Here is a 19,361-nt window from a genome sequence, read left to right as displayed (position 1 = left end):
AAAAAATAAGTAGTGATGAATTTAAGCTTAAGTAAAGGTATAAGGTAAGAGTTATAGAAAAGAATGACCCCTATTTGATAAAACTTTTGGCATATTTTACTTTGTAATTACTTAAAAGTAGGCAAAATTCTCTGTAATACCCTAGCCATCTCTAATGCAAGAGAGAGACAGTTGGACAGCAAATTAGCTGTTCTGTTGCAATATGGTCTGAGCAACCATGTAAACAAAGAAACCTGCTAATCAAAAGCAATTCCTCATGAAACAAAGACAGCAGCTAATTGAGAGCATCTGAGGCTAAAATAAGATTAACTTCAAAATGAAAACCCTTGCAGCTTCTTGTAGTAAAGCTATTGGGATAACAAGAAAGCTTATAGCAGTTTATAAGTGGAAATGTTAGTAGAAATGTTATTTCTCACTTTGGCAAAATATTTTTACAAAACCCATAATTAACTTTCTCTCTAGTAAAAGTGCTTGATGTTTGATAACACACAATAAAATTACAAAAGTGGATCTGTGAGGTCCATAATAAAAGAGTGGATGGTGCTAATGTACCATAAAGTGAGGCTACCATGGTCTGCTCAGTGTGCCTCGCTCAGCTGCTATTCGTGCCTCAAGAGTAGAGATGGAGGGCGCCTGGGTGGCTCAGTTGGTTAAGCGACTGCCTTCGGCTCAGGTCATGATCCTGGAGTCCCTGGATCGAGTCCCACATCGGGCTCCCTGCTCGGCAGGGAGTCTGCTTTGCCCTCTGACCCTCCTCCCTCTCATGTGCTCTCTCCCTCTCATTCTCTCTCTCTCAAATAAATAAATAAAATCTTTAAAAAAAAAAAAAGAGTAGAGATGGAACATGTTCAAGCCGCTGAACCTCTTTTTCTTCAGGGTAGAAACACTACTGGCAGCAGATTGCTAGATGAGAAAATGTACAGAGTGGAAGATGGGCCTGAGTGTGTGGAAGAATGAGAATGAGAAGGGCTGAAGAAGGGGTGAGTGGCAGAAAACCTTAGGCATATATTTTGCTGAGTAAAGATTACACATTATAGTGTTTCTCAGAGCCACAATTTACTAGGTAAAAGTAGTAAAAAGGGTTCTAAGATGGAGTTTCATTTAAAAGATGCATAGAAGTCAGTTACTTTCACCATGGAGCAGAGAGAGGTAGAAAAAGGCTTCTAATGTAAAAGAAATAGACACCTACTGAAATAAGACAGAGCCCAATCACACAAATAGTCTCAGAGCATTCTGTTCATTTGCTGTCAAAAATGATATGTTGCATCAACTGTTTTTAGAGGTATTTGTGTGTGTGTGTGTGTGCGTATGAAGTGTCTCAGAACATATATAATAAAACGTTTAGGGATGTACATTAATGAATATGTAATATACATATATACAGATATAATACACTGCATAGAGACATATGATATATAATGTATCTATCCCTATTATATAATTGCTACTATTATTCATCATTTATTAATGACAAAATCAAGTATATATTATATCCCTAATTATGCATATAATTATATGTAGAACAGAACATAATACTGAGCTAAATTATGTACATATATATGAATGTATGCCATAAATACAAAGGGAAAGTAGGTAGAAAGAAAGGAAGAAAGAAAGAAAGAAAGAAAGAAAGAAAGAAAGAAAGAAAGAAAAAAAGAAAGAAAGAAAGAAAAAGCAAGCAAGCAAAGAAAGAAAGAGAGAAAGAAAACAAGCCATTTTTCATATTAGGGAAATTTTTAATACAGAACAAAAGTTGAATATATAAAGATGGAAGCTACTTTATTTTTCCATTTCCAGAAATGACAACCCAAAATTCATTCTTACTATTAAAGCACTTTAGTTTTAAATTCATTCTCTTTTGTTTAACCCCCTAATTAAATATCCTTTCACCTCTTTTCCTCTCTTATCAGAGATGGTATGTATTGAAGGACCTTATATATCATTCTAGTATTATGGGAGAGATATCAGTTCTTTTCCCCCCTGCTTTTGGATGGTGGTGGCCTTTCTCATCACCTGTTCTCTCCCAACTCACTGCCCTTGCCCAATAAAAAGCATTAGCTCCTTTTTCTGTGTTAAGAACACTACTGTGTTATTACTAAGCAGTTTTTCCTGTTACTGTGATAAACTGTATGCCTAGAGACCACTGAGAAGTATTTCTTCATTTGCAAAGCCTTTTTTTTCTTTTTTCAGAACAAAAATAAACAAAAACAAGTAAGTCTGGAGAAAACATTCTGGGAAAATGGTGGTATAGAAAGTACCAGGAATCAGTCTCTCCACATAGGCAACAACTGACTAGCAGAATCTGTCTGATTTAATTATTTTGGGACTCTTGAGTCTACTGAGGGCTTGCAAGTTCCAGGAGAAAGCTTGGATGATAAATGGCAGTTAGTTTTGGTCAATTTCAGGTCCTAGCTCAGCAGCAGCTACCCAGCTTCCAACACCCAGCCACATGTCAGGAAGCCTCCAAGTGTTCATAGAGCAATTTTTATGCAATTTGTGGGATGGAGTGGACAATAAGGATGCTATTCTCAAAATCTTGGGAATCTGTGTTCTGATCACTGACTGCTGATTCTGATGATGGAGATATAGACAGAGAAGTGAGCAGCCACAGTTGCACCCATTCATTGTAGCAGGACCTTCCCTTTCTGACAACATCTATGGGATTTAAAATGCTGGTGGTCCTCCTAACCTTCATTTTTCTCTTTTTCCCCTTCCAGGAGTCAGGTACTAAATATGAGTATATTCAAAAGTATCTGCATATATAGGAAAAATTGCAAATGCCCAGAAAAAGGCACAGGTTTGCAGAAAATCTGAGAAGTTTAAGTTTACATCTCAGGCTGATATTTACCAGACAGACAGCCTACAACAATCAAAAGCAAAAAATAAATGAATAAATAAATAAATAAATAAATAAATAAATAAACTGATTTCCAGTTGCCACAATATTAGTTTCAAATATCCAGTTTTCAATAAAAAGTCATAAGGCATATAAAGAAACAAGGATGTATGGCTAATTCAAAGGAAAAAAAAAATCAAAACAAAACAAAAACAAGAACTGTCCCTGAAAAGACAGCAGACCTACTAGAAATAAACTGTAAAACAACTGTCTTAAAGATGCTCAAAGAACTAAAGAAAGATGTAGAGAAAGTCAAGATAGCTATGTATGGACAGAATGTAAATTTCAATACAGAGATAATCTAAAAAAGAAATATGAATTCTAGAGCTGAAAAGTACAATAACTGAAATGAAAAATTTTTAAGAAAGATTCAAAGGCAGATTTGAGCAAGTGGAAGAAAGAATCTGTGAACTTAAAGACAGGACAACTGATTGTGTGGACAGAAAAAAAGAAATTAAAGAAAAATGAACAGAAAAAATGAATCAGTCATTAAGCGTCTGCCTTCAGCTTAGGTCATGATCCCAGGGTCCTGGGATCGAGCCCCGCATTGGGCTCCCCGCTTGGCGGGGAGCCTGCTTCTCCTTCTCCCTCTGCCTGCCGCTCCCCCTACTTGTGCTCTCTCTCTGTCAAATAAATAAATAAAATCTTCAAAAAAAAAGAAAAAAGAAAAATGAACAGAACTTAAAGGACCTGTCAGACACCATCAGGCTAACAAACTTACACACTGTAAAAGTCCCAAAAATAGAAGAGAAAAAGAGGTGAAATACTTTTTAAAGAAATAATGTGAAAATGGCCCAATTTTGATGAAAGACATGAATATAAACATCTAAGAATCTCAACAAAATCCAAGTAGGATGAATCAAAGAGACCCACAAAAAGCCACATTATAATTAAATCAACAAAAGCTAAAGATAAAGAGACTCTTGAAAGCAACAAGAAGATAGTAACTTGTCACATAAGAGGGATCATCAATAGCATCATCAGCAGATTTCTCATCAGACACGTTGAAGGCCAGACAGCAGTGGGTGGATACAGTCCAAGTGATAAAAGAAAAAAAACTGTCAACCAATAATCCAATACCTGCTAAAGTTTTCCTTCAAAAGTGAAGGAGAAATTAAGATATTCCCAGATAAACAAAAGCTTGAAGGAGTTCATTACCACTAGACCTGCCCTGCATGAAATCCTAAAGGAAGTCCTATAGGTTGAAGTTGAAGGATACTAGACAGTAACTAGAAGCTACATGAAGAAATAAAAGATCTCAGTAAATATAAATACATGGGCAATTCTAAAAGCCAGCATTATTGTAACTTTGCCTTATAACTCTACATTTTGGTTTCTACATATTTTAAGATACAAATATACTAAAAAACAATTATTAATTTAACTTTTTGGACATGTATTGTACAATGATGTAATTTTATGACATCAATAACTGAAAAGGGTGGGGACAGAGTTGGATAAATGAGTGGATATTTTATATATTATCAAAGTTACTGATATAAACTCAAATTGTAGTGGTATAATTTTAGGATGAAAAAATATAATCCCCATGATAACCACAAAGGGAATAGTTATAGGATATATACCAAAAACAAATGAGAAGGTAACTAAAATGTTTCATTAAAAAAAAAAAAAATCAGTTAAACACAAAAGAGACAGTAATTCAGGAAATGAGGAACAAAAAAGCTAAAATGGATTATCTTAGTCAGTTGGCCTGTTATAACAAAGTACTATAGACTGGGTGGTTTATAAACAACAGAAATTTATTTTTCATAGTTCTAGAGAATGAAAGTTTGAGGTCAGGGTGTCATCACGGTCAGATTCTCTTGACAGCTTTCTTTGTAGACTGCCAACTTCTTGTACCCTCACATACCAGAAAGAGGGAGAGAAGGCAAGCTCTCCCATGATGTAAAAGAGCATGAATCCTATTCATGAGGGTTCCACTCTCATGACCTCATCTAATTCTAAATACTTCCCAAAGACCCCACCTCCAAATACTATCACATTGGGGCACAGGATTTCAATATATAATTTTACAAGGACACATTCATTACATAGGAGGCATGCAGAGAAAAAAAAATAGCAAAATGAAAGAGATCGGTCCCTCCTTATCAGTAATTACTTTAAATGTAATGGATTAAACTCTCTATCCAAAAGACAAAGATTGGCAGAATATATTTAAATACATGGCCCAACTACGTGCTGTCCAAAAGAGACTCACTTTAGATACAAAGACATAACGAGTTTGAAAGTGAAAGGATGGAAAAAAGCAGCAACAAAAAAAGAGTAGGGGTGGCTCTACATTACTAACCATTAAGGAAATGAAAATCAAAACCACAATAAGACACCATTCACATCCATTAGAATTGCTACTATCAAACACACACACACACACACACACACACACACACACATAGAAAATAAGTGTTGGTGAGGATGTGGAGAAACTGAAATCCCTATACATGGTTGATGAGAATGCAAAATAATATACCCTCTGTGGAAAACAGTATGGCGGCTCCCCCAAAAATAAAAAATAGAATTATCAAATGATCCAGCAATTCCACTTCTAGGTATATACATAAAAGGATTCAAAGCAGGATCTCAACAAGATATTTGTACACCCATGTTCATAGCATCATTGTTCAAAACAGCTAAAATGTGGAAGTGATTCAACTATCCATTTTAAGATGAATAGGTAAGTAAAATATAGTATATACATACCATGGAATATTATTTAGCCCTAAAAAGGAAGGAAATTCTGATACATGCTACAACATATGAGGATATTTTGCCAAGTGAAATGAACCAGTCACCAAAAGACAACTACTATATCCCACTTATATAAGGTATCTAAAGTCGCCAAAATCAGAGACAGAAAATAGAATGGTGGTTTCCAGGGGCAAAGGGGAGGGGTACTGGGGAATTATTGTTCAATAATTATAAAGTTTCAGTTTTGCAAGATGAAAAGAGTTCTAGAGATGGATGGTAGTGATGACTGTATAACAGTATGAATGTAATTAATATCACTGAACTGCTCCCTTACCAAAGGTTAAGATGGTATATTTTTTGTTATGTTTATTTTACCACAACAAAAAAACAATTAAAAAAACCATTAAATTTGGTACACTTGCTTCTTGTTCCAACTCTTGACTCTATTCCTGTAACAGAATTTTACATCCATACTTTTTATCATGTGAGACTGCAGTGCCCTCCTACTTTTATCCATTGGGACACTCATAATGCAAGCCAAGTTTCAAAGGGCGCTTGGGCAACTGAGCTTGCTCCTTTGGTACTGTCATCACCATAAGGACATGGATGAATACGCTTGGTGGTCCTAGGAAATATAAGAGAGACATGGACCAGAGGTGCACCACATACGTGCCTCCAACTATGTCCAGCCTACATCTGTTGGCCCCCATTTAACAATGAGAATACTTAGAAATATGAACTAAATAAATGCCTTTTGTTACACATCACTGAAATTGTGTGTGTGCACGCACGGTTACTATGGTCAGCCTAGAAAGGCTGATCCCCATCTAATTTGAAGAGGTATGGGTGAGTTTAACTGCGTGCAGCAGAGCCATCAAGCCCAAAAGCATTTTCAATCCACCAGTGTCCAGCAAATCTACTGATGTCTGAGCAAACTAATGTTTATTGTTTTACGCCACTGATTGTTTGCACATAGAAGTATTGTGGCAAAACAGATTCCACAAATACAAAAGAAAAATAAATATCTTCCCTCTCTAAAGTGTCTAGCTCTTATAAATAAAAGTAACGTGAATTTTAGATTACATTCTCTTTAGTATGGCTTAAAATATCAATTAAAAACAACTTTATTGTGAAACCTAAAGTAAGCCATGTCTTTTCTCCTCTTGGTCACACATGCTTTCTCTCTTAGCGGACACCACAGGTTGAATGGTTGAAGGCAGCAGGGCACAGAGAAAAAATGTAGACCCTAGATTTCTTGCTTTAATTAACTCACCTTATTTTAGATCCACATCTAAACATAATGACAGGTTGGTATAATAATTCCAGAAGACTTCACATTAAAGAAATGCGAGAAGCAAATAAGAGAGCATGTAGAATAAATGAAAGAATGAATGAATGAAGATAGACTTAAGGAGTCTTTTAATGGATGTATACAGACCACTGAGAAGCCTTAAGAACCAATGCAATTTGGAGGTCTGCAATCACTGTACTTCGTTACATTTCTATCTGCAAACTACTGCAGGCCATGGGCAGTAAAGCCTCTATGTGTGCTTTGTGCTTCAGCTGCCTTTACCTAGGAAAATCCCACTTCATCTTCAGTACAGGTATAACCTAAGGAATCCTGTGTACATAATGCTGATAAATACTATTATTATAGCACTATGTATTTTACTTGTAGAGTATTACTCTCAATTACATTAAGTCTGTAGTCTTTGCTTACTGTCTGTTCTCTTGTTAGAAAATAACCTTTATGAATGCAGGAACAATTTTTCTTTTGGGTACCTAATTCAGCGCCTTGCAGAGTAATCTTTTGTTGTTGTTGTCCTTGTTATGTGAATGAATTTATGAATGAATGAATGTTTAAACATTTCAAGACTCAAGAAAAGTTATGATACTCTGTTATACCCAAATGGTCACTGGTTTCTATCTGTAATTATTCTCAGAGACATATTCTGGTCAGAGAAGATGAACTGACTCTCCATTTTTATTAATATTATTTTAATGTGCTTACAAAGGGGGCCCATCTGAGCTACTAAACTGCCACTACTACTCTGTACCAAATTTTATTCAAACTTGAAAAAGACCTTTTTAAGTCAGATAAATAGATATAAGCTATGCACATTACCAAGTCTCTATATCTTTCTCTAATTGAAAGCCATAGTTTTGGGGATTTCATTCTTGTCATGTTGACTATCCTTCTTATAAATAACAACCCAACTGCTCACTAGAACTTAGAATGATAACTTGGTGACATTAATCTTTGATCACTATGGGATGTCATCGTTAAAATACAAATATCATTCAATGATTGATATTTTATTTTATTTTTTATTTAAATTCAATTAGTTAACATATAGTGTATTATTAGTTTCAGAGGTAGAGTTCAATATTGATATTTTAAACTCTACTACTTGTCTCATTTATACCTAATTTGTTACTTAGCTTAATCCATTATTCATAAAGAAAACCTTTAGGAAAAGTGTTACTTATTTCATAAGTCAATGTTATCATGAGCTAATGGATACTGCCTACTGCTGTTTAAATTTTGAATAGTTCCCTAAGAACACGTTTTCAGGTGGAGGCAAAGAGAGAGATCATGAATGCACAAGCAACTGGAAGGTGAAGGGGATTCCTCCATTGTGGTTGTTCAGGGGAGTAAGCATGCAGAAAGGAAAGTGCTAAAATCATGAAACTTTGGTTGTAATTTTCCACTCCAGTTCTACTCAAAAGTGTCCCTTCAATGCCCAGTCAGAAAGCACTTAGAATTAAAAGGGCTCATGTGCTCAATCCAAGGGTTTCATTAAAATATAATACCACATATAACGGTTAATAGGACATGTGAGATCAAGAGAGGCCCAGTTTCCTGTGGAATGAAGTTTAATACCGGAAATTCTCTGGCAAGGAATTGCCTACAAAGCCCGCAGATACACTCTGTGAACCAGAAGGGCAAACCAATACACTCAGATGACTTTTTAAAATAGAGAAAATGAATTCTAAGTGCTTAAAACCATCTAGAAACAAGTGAGAGAAAAAAAATGGGAATAACTAATGTTAATCCATCCTCTTACCAGAAATTGATTAACAATCATATTACTGGAAAAGAGACTCTTTCAGTATCTTACATAATTTTAATAACACAGCCTTATTTTCTACAGTGAGAAATTGTTTCCTTAAATGACTATTTCTTAGTACTATACTTCATTATATGTTGAAGCTTCTTAGGGTACAAAGAAAATGCCCTCACCTCAATCCGTTATTGTAATCAATAAGAAACTCATCACTTGTAAAATAACTGTAATTATTTTAATACTCCATACTGCTGGTATTTCTGTGGTTTCTGCAAACCACCGAAGTAATATTTTTCAACTTCAGTAGGTATGAAATAAGTTACTTTTGTTCTGAATACAATTTCATAAATTTTCCATATGGGTAAGATAGGCTATTCATATAAAACGTAAGAATTTAAAAAATCATAATGAATTTTCTTTCAGCTTCCCAGTGGCCCAAAAGATATACAGAGGGGACAATCTGGGAGGAGTGGCAGAATATTAATGAGAACTTTAAGAAAATTCCAACTTGGATTTAACAAAGATGATTTTTGAACTGTATCAGGCTGAAATTAAAGAATAATTTTTATCATTCATTCTAATGGGCAATATATAAGCACGATATATTACTTTTTTATAAGACTTAATATGCCAAATACATATTTATATAGTAAAGGTTTACCTGAACAACAGGAATGTAGCTGCTTCATCAAATCCAACAGTATATTAAAAGAATCATTCACCACGGCCAAGTGGGATTTATTCCTGGGCTGCAAGGGTGGTTCAATATTCACAAATCAATCAATGTGATACACCACATTAATAAAGAAAGGATAAGAACCATACTATCCTCCCAACAGCTGTAGAAAAAGCATTTGACAAAATCGAGCATCCATTCTTGATAAAAACCCTCAGCAAAGCAGGGATAGAAGGAACATACCTCAACATCATAAAGGATATTAAAAAGATCCACAGCTAATATCAATGGGGAAAAACTGAGAGCTTTTCCTCTAAGGTCAAGAACAAGACAGGGATGTCTACTCTCACCATTGTTATTTAACATAGTACAGTACTGCAAGTCCGAGCTTCAGTAATCAGACAACAAAAAGAAATAAAAGGCATCCAAATCAGCAAGGAAGAAGTCAAATTTTCACTATTTACAAATGACATGATACTCTGTAGAAAATCCAAAAGACTCCACCTAAAAATTGCTAGAATTGATACATGAATTCAGTAAAGTTGCAGGATACAAAATCAATGTACAGAAATTTGTTGCATTTCTATACACCAATAATGAAGCAGCAGAAAAAGAAATCAAGGAATCAATTCCATTCACAATTGCACCAAAAACAGTAAGATACCTAGGAATAAACCTAACCAAAGAGATAAAAGATCTGTAGTCTGAAAACTATAGAACACTGATGAAAAAAAAATGAAGATGACACAAAGAAATGGAAAAACATTCCATGCTCATGGATTGGAAGAACAACTATTGTTAAAAATGTCTATACTATCCAAAGTTATCTACACATTTAATGCAATCCCTATCAAAATACCACTGGCATTTTTCACAGGGCTAGAACAAATAATCCTAAAATTTGTATGGAACCACAAAGACCCCAAATAACAAAGCAATCTTGAAAAACAAAGGCAAAGCTGGAGGCCTCACAATTCTTGACTTCAAGGTATATTACAAAGCTCTAGTCATCAAGACAGTATGGTAGTGGCATAAAAATAGACATGGAGATCAATGAAACAGAATAGAAAACCCAGAAATGGACCCACAACTGTATGGTTGACTAATCCTTGACTAAGCAGGAAAAAATGTCCAATGGAAAAAAGACAGTCTCTTCAACAAGTGGTGCTGGGAAAACTGTACAGCAACATATAGAAGAATGAAACTGGATCACTTCCTTACACCATACACAAAAATAAATTCAAAGTGGATGAAAGACCTAATGAAAGATCTAATGTGAGACAGGAAACCATTAAAATCCTAGAGGAGAATACAGGCAGCAACCTCTTTGGCCTCAGCTATAGCAACTTCTTACTAGACATGTCTCCAGAGACAAGGGAAACAAAAGCAAAAATGAACTGTTAGGACTTCAAGATAAAAAGCTTCTGCACAGCCAAGGAAACAATCAACAAAACTAAAAGGCAACCTACAGAATGGGAGAAGATATTTGCAAATGACATATCTGATAAAGGATTAGCATCCAAAATCTATAAAGAACTTACCAAATGCAACACCTTTAAAACAAATAATCCAGTTTAAAAAATGGGAAAAAGATATGAACAGACATTTTTCTAAAGAAGACATTCAGACAGATGAAAAGATGTTCAGTATCACTCACCATCAGGCAAATGCAAATTAAAATTACATTGAGGGGCACCTGGGTGGCTCAGTTGGTTAAGCATCTGCCTTCGGCTCAGGTCATAATCCCAGGGTCCTGGAACTGAGCCTTATGTCAGGTTCTCTGCTCAGTGGGGAGCCTGCTTCTCCCTCTGCCTTCTACTATACCTTCTTGTGCGCACCCTCTCTCTTTCTCTCTATGTGTCAAATAGATAAATAAAATCTTAAAAAAAAACTACATTGATATAACACCTCACACCTGTCAGAATGGCTAAAATTAACAACACAGGAACAGAAGATGTTGGTGACAATGTGGAGAAATGGGAACCTTCTTAAACTGTTAGTGGGAATGCAAACTGGTGCAGACACTCTGGCAAATAGTACAGAGGTTCCACAAAAAGTTAAAAATAGAACTACCCTATGACCCAGCAATTGCACTACTAGGTGCTTACCCAAAAGATACAAAAATACTAATTCGAAGGAAGATGTGCATCCAGCTGTTTATAGTAGTAGCATTATCAACAATAGCCAAATTATACAAAGAGGCCAAATGTCCATTGACTGATGAATGGATAAAGAAGAGGTGGTATATATATATGTGTGTGTGTGTGTGTAATGGAATATTACTCAGCCACAAAAAAGAATGAAATCTTGCCATTTGCAACAATGTGGATGGAGCTAGAGAGTATTATGCTAAGTGAAATAAGTCAGAGAGAGATAAATACCATAAGATTTCATTCATATGTGGAATTTAGGAAACAAAACAGATGAGCATAGGGGAAAGAAGAAAAGAGAGAGAGAGGGAAGCAAACCATAAGAGACTCTTGAACTACAGAGAACAAACTGAAGGTTCATGGAGAGAGTTGGGCGGGGGATGGGCTAAATGCGTGATGGGTACTAAGGAAGGCACTTGGGATGAGCACTGGGTGTTGTAAGTAATGAATCACTAAATTCTACTCCTGAAACTAATAGTACACTGTATGTTAACTAGCCAGAATTTGAATAAAAACTTAAAACATAAAAAAAAAAAAAAAAAAAAAAACGAAGTAGCTGCCTCAGGGGCAGTAAATATAGAGGCTACACTGGCCTGTTCAAACTTCAACTAAATTAGGAATTTCAAAATTTGTAAGTTCCTGCATACTCTTGCCTTGTGTCAATCACAATATCCTGCTCATGGTGAGACAATTATTATTTCATTTTAGAAGAGATGCTATAGTCAGCTTTCATACACACAGAAATACAATATTGACAATTAGATTTTCCCAACTCTAATCTAATCTCACTTCAGTAGACAGAAGAAAAAGTTCAACTCAGAGATTAAAAGTGGGGAATAAAAGAATAGTTAGAAGACAAATAAATACCTCAGGGAAGCCATTACGAAAATATGTAATACACATTTTTTTCTGGTTGAATCTAGTGATTTTCTTTCTCTTTCTTCTAATTCTTCCCTAGACTACCACAAAAATTTAACAGAAGATGTTATATGCAATTATGCATGTGCAAGGATTCTGAAATGTCACTGGCCTTTCATGATTGCAGGTGGAATAGAAATCAAAAACCCTGAAGCTCATGCTCTTAAGAATGTCTTTGAGAATTCTTCTGCCTGGGAAGCACCCAGCACACAGCCATCCTCTTTCCTACATCCTTATTCCCCTGTTCTCTTGCCAATAATGTTTCCATTCCTCCTCTAAAAGCCTCAAGAAAGCCAAATTTACAAATTATCTCCTTTTTGCATGATATTCTTGGCTCTTTCAAACTATAGTTTCCTGAATTTAGACTTTACTGTACACACCTTTTTATGGTGTTTAGGTCCTACTCTCTCTCTCATTCACACACACCCACACACATACATGCAGGCATGTGCGCACACACACACCCATATTCTTGGCTTTGACCAAAGAATCATCTGTCCTCAATTTTGCTCATTTAGCTCTGACCCAAAGCTTCCCCTGTTGTCATTGTTTTCTTTTGTTTCTTCTTGTGCTATTACTAGATGGCTTTTACTTGAAATTATAGCTAATTCCCTTGTATAGCATACACTATGGCATGCACTGTTCAAATGATCCTCATTGTTTTGAGAAGGTTTTGGGGGTTGGTTTTTTTTTGCTATTTTTTGTTTTGTTTTGTTTTGGGGGGAACAAAGCTTAATAATCAGATTGTATTCTACTCTCTTCAAGTTAATTGTGTCCTTTGCCAAGGGATGGAGTGGGGCGGTGGGGGTGTGCTGGTGCTGGGACGGCCAACCATATGACTATGAAATTTGATGGTTATCATTGCCTAAACATAATATTGTAATGCTTTCGCCATGTGGCTGAGGACTGGGGAGCAGCTTTTTTACTGTGAGCTGAAGTGGGTCAACTAGTAGTATGTGTAAGAAAAAAAGGGACACCCTGAAGCACAGCTTCCAATAATGTGTCCCTGCTGGGAAATCAGAACATTAACTATAGAGCCCTGGCTACTGCAATCAGAGATAAAATGAATATTTTTGATCTACGGCTATAGGCTGACTGTGAGGGAAAAAAGCAGGATTTCAAAGACTGTCAGGTTCTACCAACACTGGCTGCAATTTCAAATCTAAGAAAAATCTTTGGAACTAATACTATAATTGTGTTAGCAATTTTTGTGCACAAAGGCCACTATAATATTCAAAAGTGGAATCTTAAAACAAAAAAATTAATATACATTCCTCAGCTATATTCACTTTTTGATTGTTCAAAGTAAGGAAAATAAATCTATTTCTGCTACACTTTCTGCTACAATAAGCTATAATTCTATTAATTTGGCTGTACACCACAGGCACAGATTCGTATATACACAAAGCAGGATGAAATTTTTTAAAAGTTTAAGAGGAATTTTAAAAACCCTTTTAGTACTTAATATTTGATGTATCTGATAATGATTGACAGAGTTTAAAATGACCAGTATCTCTTCATTGATTTAACTTTATCTAGTTTTACTGATTTAACTTTATCTAGTTTTATTGATTTCTCCATTAAAGCTTTCTTCCTCAATGCAACCATTTCTGAAAAATAAATCCATAATATGCCACAAAACCACAGATTCAAAGCATGCAGTATAGTATGAAGCACTTAAATAGGAAAATTCTCATCTATAAAAAATCTTTGTGGCAATTGTCTCCCATTTAAGATTTTCCCAAATGACACAGTATTTTCCAAAGAGGCACAAAGAGCAGCACCCCACCTCAAGTCCCACTGCAAGATGTCTTTAGGTTCATTAAGCACAAATGCTTTGCCTGGAAGGACTAGAATGCTATTCTGTTTCCTCTGAATTTTGAGCACTACTGGTTGATTGAATCTCACATAATTAGGGACATGCATATTATAAAGGCAAAGATTTGAATCAAACATAAAATTCCTGTTCTTTTTACTAATTCTCAGATATGTCAACATGCCAATGTGACAAGTAGTTAATATACTTCTTTCAAAGTTAATTACAAATAACCAGCCCACAAAAATATATTTTAATGGAAGATACAGATAATGTAAATTCAATCAGGCTTTCACTGATTTTATTTTCTACTGAGAGACAGAAGATAAAATAGACTCATTGATACCAAAAGTCGGGACCTCATAACTGACATTATCCAAAGAAAATTTTAAGGCACCTAGACTCCAATAAATGACATAAAAACATCAGCATTAAGTAAATCTTTTGTAAAAAAATTTTTAAACGAAGTATATCTACATAAAAGTACTCAATGAATTATCATGAAGGCTACTCATAAAACCAGGAACTATATCTAGAAAAAGAATATTTACATATTTTTATACAGAGACCTCTCCCAGTAATCATTGACTCTTTTTTTCCAAGATAATTAACTACTCTCCAGACTTATAATCCATGTATCAGTAGGACCTATTTTTTCCATTTATGTACATGGCATTATATAGTCAGAATTGGCTGCATAATTTGAGAGACTCAGTGAAAAATGAAAAGGCTGGGGCACTTGTTCAAAATGCATTAAGAATTTCAAGATGGTGACACTAGAACATTAAGCCAAGTGTGGGCCCTGTACAACTGCACTGGTTGCACACTCAGGAAGCCAACTTGGTATACATCACATATTTTTATATATGTATAGTCTTTTCTTCTCATTCTATTTGTGAAATTCATCATTGTTATTCTAAATTCTGTGGTCTTGTTTCTTCACTGACATTATAGCATAGTTTGCCATCACATGAAAATAATTTATCTATCATCTCTAGGAAAATTTGTGTTGTTTCCAATAAGAGTGATTATGAATATGCTGATATTGTTCAATAATTAAACATTTAGGGGACCCTGGGTGGTGCAGTCAGTTAAGCATCAACTCTTGGTTTAAGCTCAGGTCAGATCTCAGGGTCATAAATCAAGCCCCCACACTGGGCTCCAAGTTCAGTGAGGAGGCTGCTAAAGTTTCTCTCTCCCTCTCCCTCCACCCCTCCCTGTGCTCTCTCTCTCTCTGTCAAATAAATGAATAAATCTTTAAAAATAAATAAACATTTCCTTTAAAAATAATTAAATATTTAAACAATTTAAATACTGTCAGGGTAATTAAAGAAGCCATTAGATTGAGGTCCCTCTAATTCCATAGCAACCTAAATAAGCATAACAAAATCTAAGCATGTAAATACGTCAAGTTTAAGCAATCAAAACCTAAGGACAACCAATCATAAACAGCCAACTAGGCTTTCCCAAAAAAGGGAAATACTTAAGGTATAGTCAATTAAATAAGTTCCTTGTTTTGCCTCCACATCTTCTTTATAAATGTTTTTCCCTATTGCCTATGGGTGGAGTGCTCCTAACCACTTCCAGTTTGGTGATGACCAATTTAAATCTTTGTTTAGTCAAATAAACTCAAAAATTCTAACATTCCTCAAATTATCTTTAACAACAGTCTTGTGCATATCTTTTGGTGGATATTTGCATTCATTTCCATTGGGCTTTTACTACAGAGTGAAATTTCTGTACATAGTGATCTTGTAAATCACATCTACTAAATTCGTATTTAGTAGATATTGCCAAACAGATTTCCATGGTTGTGGAATAAGTTCAAACTCTCATTAAGGTAGTTCTCTTCTATTCCTAATTTGGCAGTTGATTTTATAATGAATTAATTATTTAACTTTATCCTGCTTTTCCTGCAAATGTTGAATTAATCATATTATTTTGTTCATTAATGTTAAAATATCATTCTATATATCAATTTTACACTAAACATGCATTCTTGGAATTAACCCTAATTGGTCACGATGTATTACCTTTTTTATGTAACACTGTACTTATTTAGCTAAAATATTGCTTAGGATTTTTGAATCTATGTTTATGGATAAAACTGACTAATAAGCCAACTTTCTTGTAACTTCCTTGCCAGGTTTTATAGTAATGTAATCATGTACTCATAAAAAACATTGTATGATGGTCTTCAAGTAAAGAATGCTGTAAAGTTTGGTATTTTATTTTGCTTTGTTAATTTAACAAGTGAAACCTTCTGGATCTAGATTTTTATTTTGAGAAAATTTCTGATACAAATTCAATTTCTTTACTAGATATTGGATTACTTGGATTTTTAATTTCTTTTTTAGTCAGTCACAATATGATGTGTTTTTCCTAAAAGTTTGACACTTATGTTCCAGATTTTGGTCTTTCTTTTCCTGACACTTTCCAGGGGTCTATCACTTTTATTAGCTATTTCAAATAACTATCCTTCTGCTTTGTTGAGCCTATCTCAAGTAAATTTAATTTTAATTGTATTAATTGATGCTCGTTTTCCCTTTTACTTTATGAAATTAATTAGTTCTACTTTCCCATATGTTTTCAGATATAGGATGAGGTCATTAAATGTATTTTTAATATATGCATTTAAAACACAGCTCTACTTATTGCCCACGAGTTTTGATTATCATTTATAATCATTCAATTGCAAATATTTTGTAATTTCTATGATTGTTCTTTGATCTATGAATCATTTCAAATCTTGATTGATTTCTAAACAACTAAGGATTTCAAGTTTCATTTCACTCTTATTTAAGAACATACTCTGAGTGTTCCTTGAAATTTTTTGAGGCTTTAGCTATGGTGCAGTGTATAGTCAATTTTGATAAATAATTCACACACATTTGAACACAATGTGCATGCTTTTAATGTTGGTTGAATGTCTGTTGTTGTCAGGCTTGCTAATTTTTTCAGGCTTATTTTGTCCTTCATATTTTCTATATTCTTATTGATTATTTCTTTACTCTATGAACTTTGAAAAAAGCTATGTGAAAAAAAGGTGTTCTAGTTTGAGTAGCTAATATTATCTCCTAAAGGATATAATGTTTAATTATTAATTATAGGTTAAACATATATTAAAACAACTATTTAAAACAACTGGAGAGGACCCAAGAGAAGGGAGAAACTAGGGAGGATTCAATCTTTGAAGAATGGTAATTTATTGGATTCAATCCAACTTTATATCACCTTTTCTCCTTCAGTCTATATAGTGTAGAGCACTTAAAAAAAACAGAAGAAAGATGAGCTTATTGATATATCAAATAACAAAATTCAGAGACCCCAAAGCAGATATAAATTGAGAAACAAAGTCCTAGAATATGAAGAGGATTGTGCCTGACATCTGGATACAAACACCCCTCAAAACTGACTGCCCCATGAACAGTGCTTGGTTTGGTAAGACTACCAGTATTCCAATGGAAAGCAAGTGGTAGAAGGTTTAAAGAGCTGATATTTCCCAAACTGTGTAAAGAGCCAAGATGTCCATCCACAGATGAATGGATAAAGAAGATGTGGTATATATACACAATGGAATATTATGCAGCCATCAAAAGGAATGAGATCTTGCCATTTGCAACGACGTGGATGGAACTGGAGGGTATTATGCTGAGCGAAATAAGTCAAACAGAGAAAGACATGTATCATATGACCTCACTGATATGAGGAATTCTTAATCTCAGGAAACAAACTGAGGGTTGCTGGAGTGGGGGGTGGGGTGGGAGGGATGGGGTGACTGGGTGATGGACACTGGGGAGGGTATGTGCTCTGGTAAGCGCTGTGAATTGTGCAAGACTGTTAAATCTCAGATCTGTACCTCTGAAACAAATAATGCAATATATGTTAAGAAAGAAAAAAAAGAAGAAGAAGAATGTAGCAGGAGGGGAAGAATGAAGGGGGGGAAATCGGAGGGGGAGAAGAACCATGAGAGACGATGGACTCTGAAAAATAAACTGAGGGTTCTAAAGGGGAGGGGGGTGGGAGGATGGGTTAGCCTGGTGATGGATATTGAGGAGGGCACGTTCTGCATGGAGCACTGGGTGTTATGCACAAACAATGAATCATGGAACACTATATCTAAAACTAATGATGTAATGTATGGGGATTAACATAACAATAAAAAAATTTAAAAAAAAATAAAGAGCTGATATTTCTGCTGACCCCTAGCGCAGTAAAAAAAGAGTTTGGAGTTTGTCACAAGTTAGAGAGACAAAGTACATATGCTGATCTGTCATTTAAAATTCCAAAAGGTCCATGTTTAGAAGAAAGACTGTGTCCCATAATTAGGGCATTCATCAAGAGCTAAGAGCAAAACTGAAACAGTTATCTGACATATCTCCATACAAAAAGGATCAGTTCTTAATTTATCTGCTTTCTAGAACAAAATTAAACACTGTTAAAAGACAGATAACAAAATTCAGAGTCTTTATAATGTATAATCACTGATGAGCAAAGTAAATCGAAACTTTTTTAACACATGAAGACACAGGAAAATGACAGCCATTGCTCAAGATCAAAGGCAGTCAAACAAAACAAAACAAAATTAAAAAAAACAAGCCTGGAGATGACTCCAATATTGAAATTAACAGATAAAAACTTTATATTAGCTGTTGTAAATACAATCAATGACATAAGTGAAACCAAGATAAGAATAATTGAATAGAGTTGGAATCTAAACATTGATATGGTAAGGGTAAAAATAATTATGTTGAAATTCTAGAAGGGAATATAACAGTGCTTGAAATGAAAAATTCATTAGATAGGCTTAATAGAAGATGAGAGAGGATGACAAGATGGTCAGTGAAATTGCAGACAGAATAATAGAAATTATCCAATTTAAATAATGGGGAAAAGATTTATTTTAAGTAGTTCTGTTTTTGTGCTCACTTCAGCAGCCCATATACTAAATCTAGAATGATACAAAGATTAAAGATTAGCATGGCCCCTGTGCAGGATGACATGCAAATACATGAAGCAGCCCATATTTTTAAAGAAGAAAGAAAGAAAGAAAGAAAAGAAAGAAAGAAAGAAAGAAAGAAAAAGAAAGAAAGAAAGAAAGAAAGAAAGAAAGAAAGAAAGAAAGAAA

The 19,361-nt window shown here is 34.7% G+C and overlaps 1 pseudogene; it reads left to right on the top strand.

Moving 5' to 3' along the window:
* The first annotated feature begins 19,154 nt into the window (after nucleotides 1-19,154).
* LOC116637671 lies at nucleotides 19,155-19,264 on the top strand (annotated as a pseudogene).
* Nucleotides 19,265-19,361: the final 97 nt, after the last annotated feature.

This window comes from Phoca vitulina, unplaced genomic scaffold, assembly GCF_004348235.1.
Source record: "Phoca vitulina isolate PV1807 unplaced genomic scaffold, GSC_HSeal_1.0 scaffold14, whole genome shotgun sequence".
In the NCBI taxonomy this organism is placed as follows: domain Eukaryota; kingdom Metazoa; phylum Chordata; class Mammalia; order Carnivora; family Phocidae; genus Phoca; species Phoca vitulina.
The sequence above is the reverse complement of the archived record's forward strand: the minus strand, read 5'-3'. Positions and strand labels throughout refer to the sequence as shown.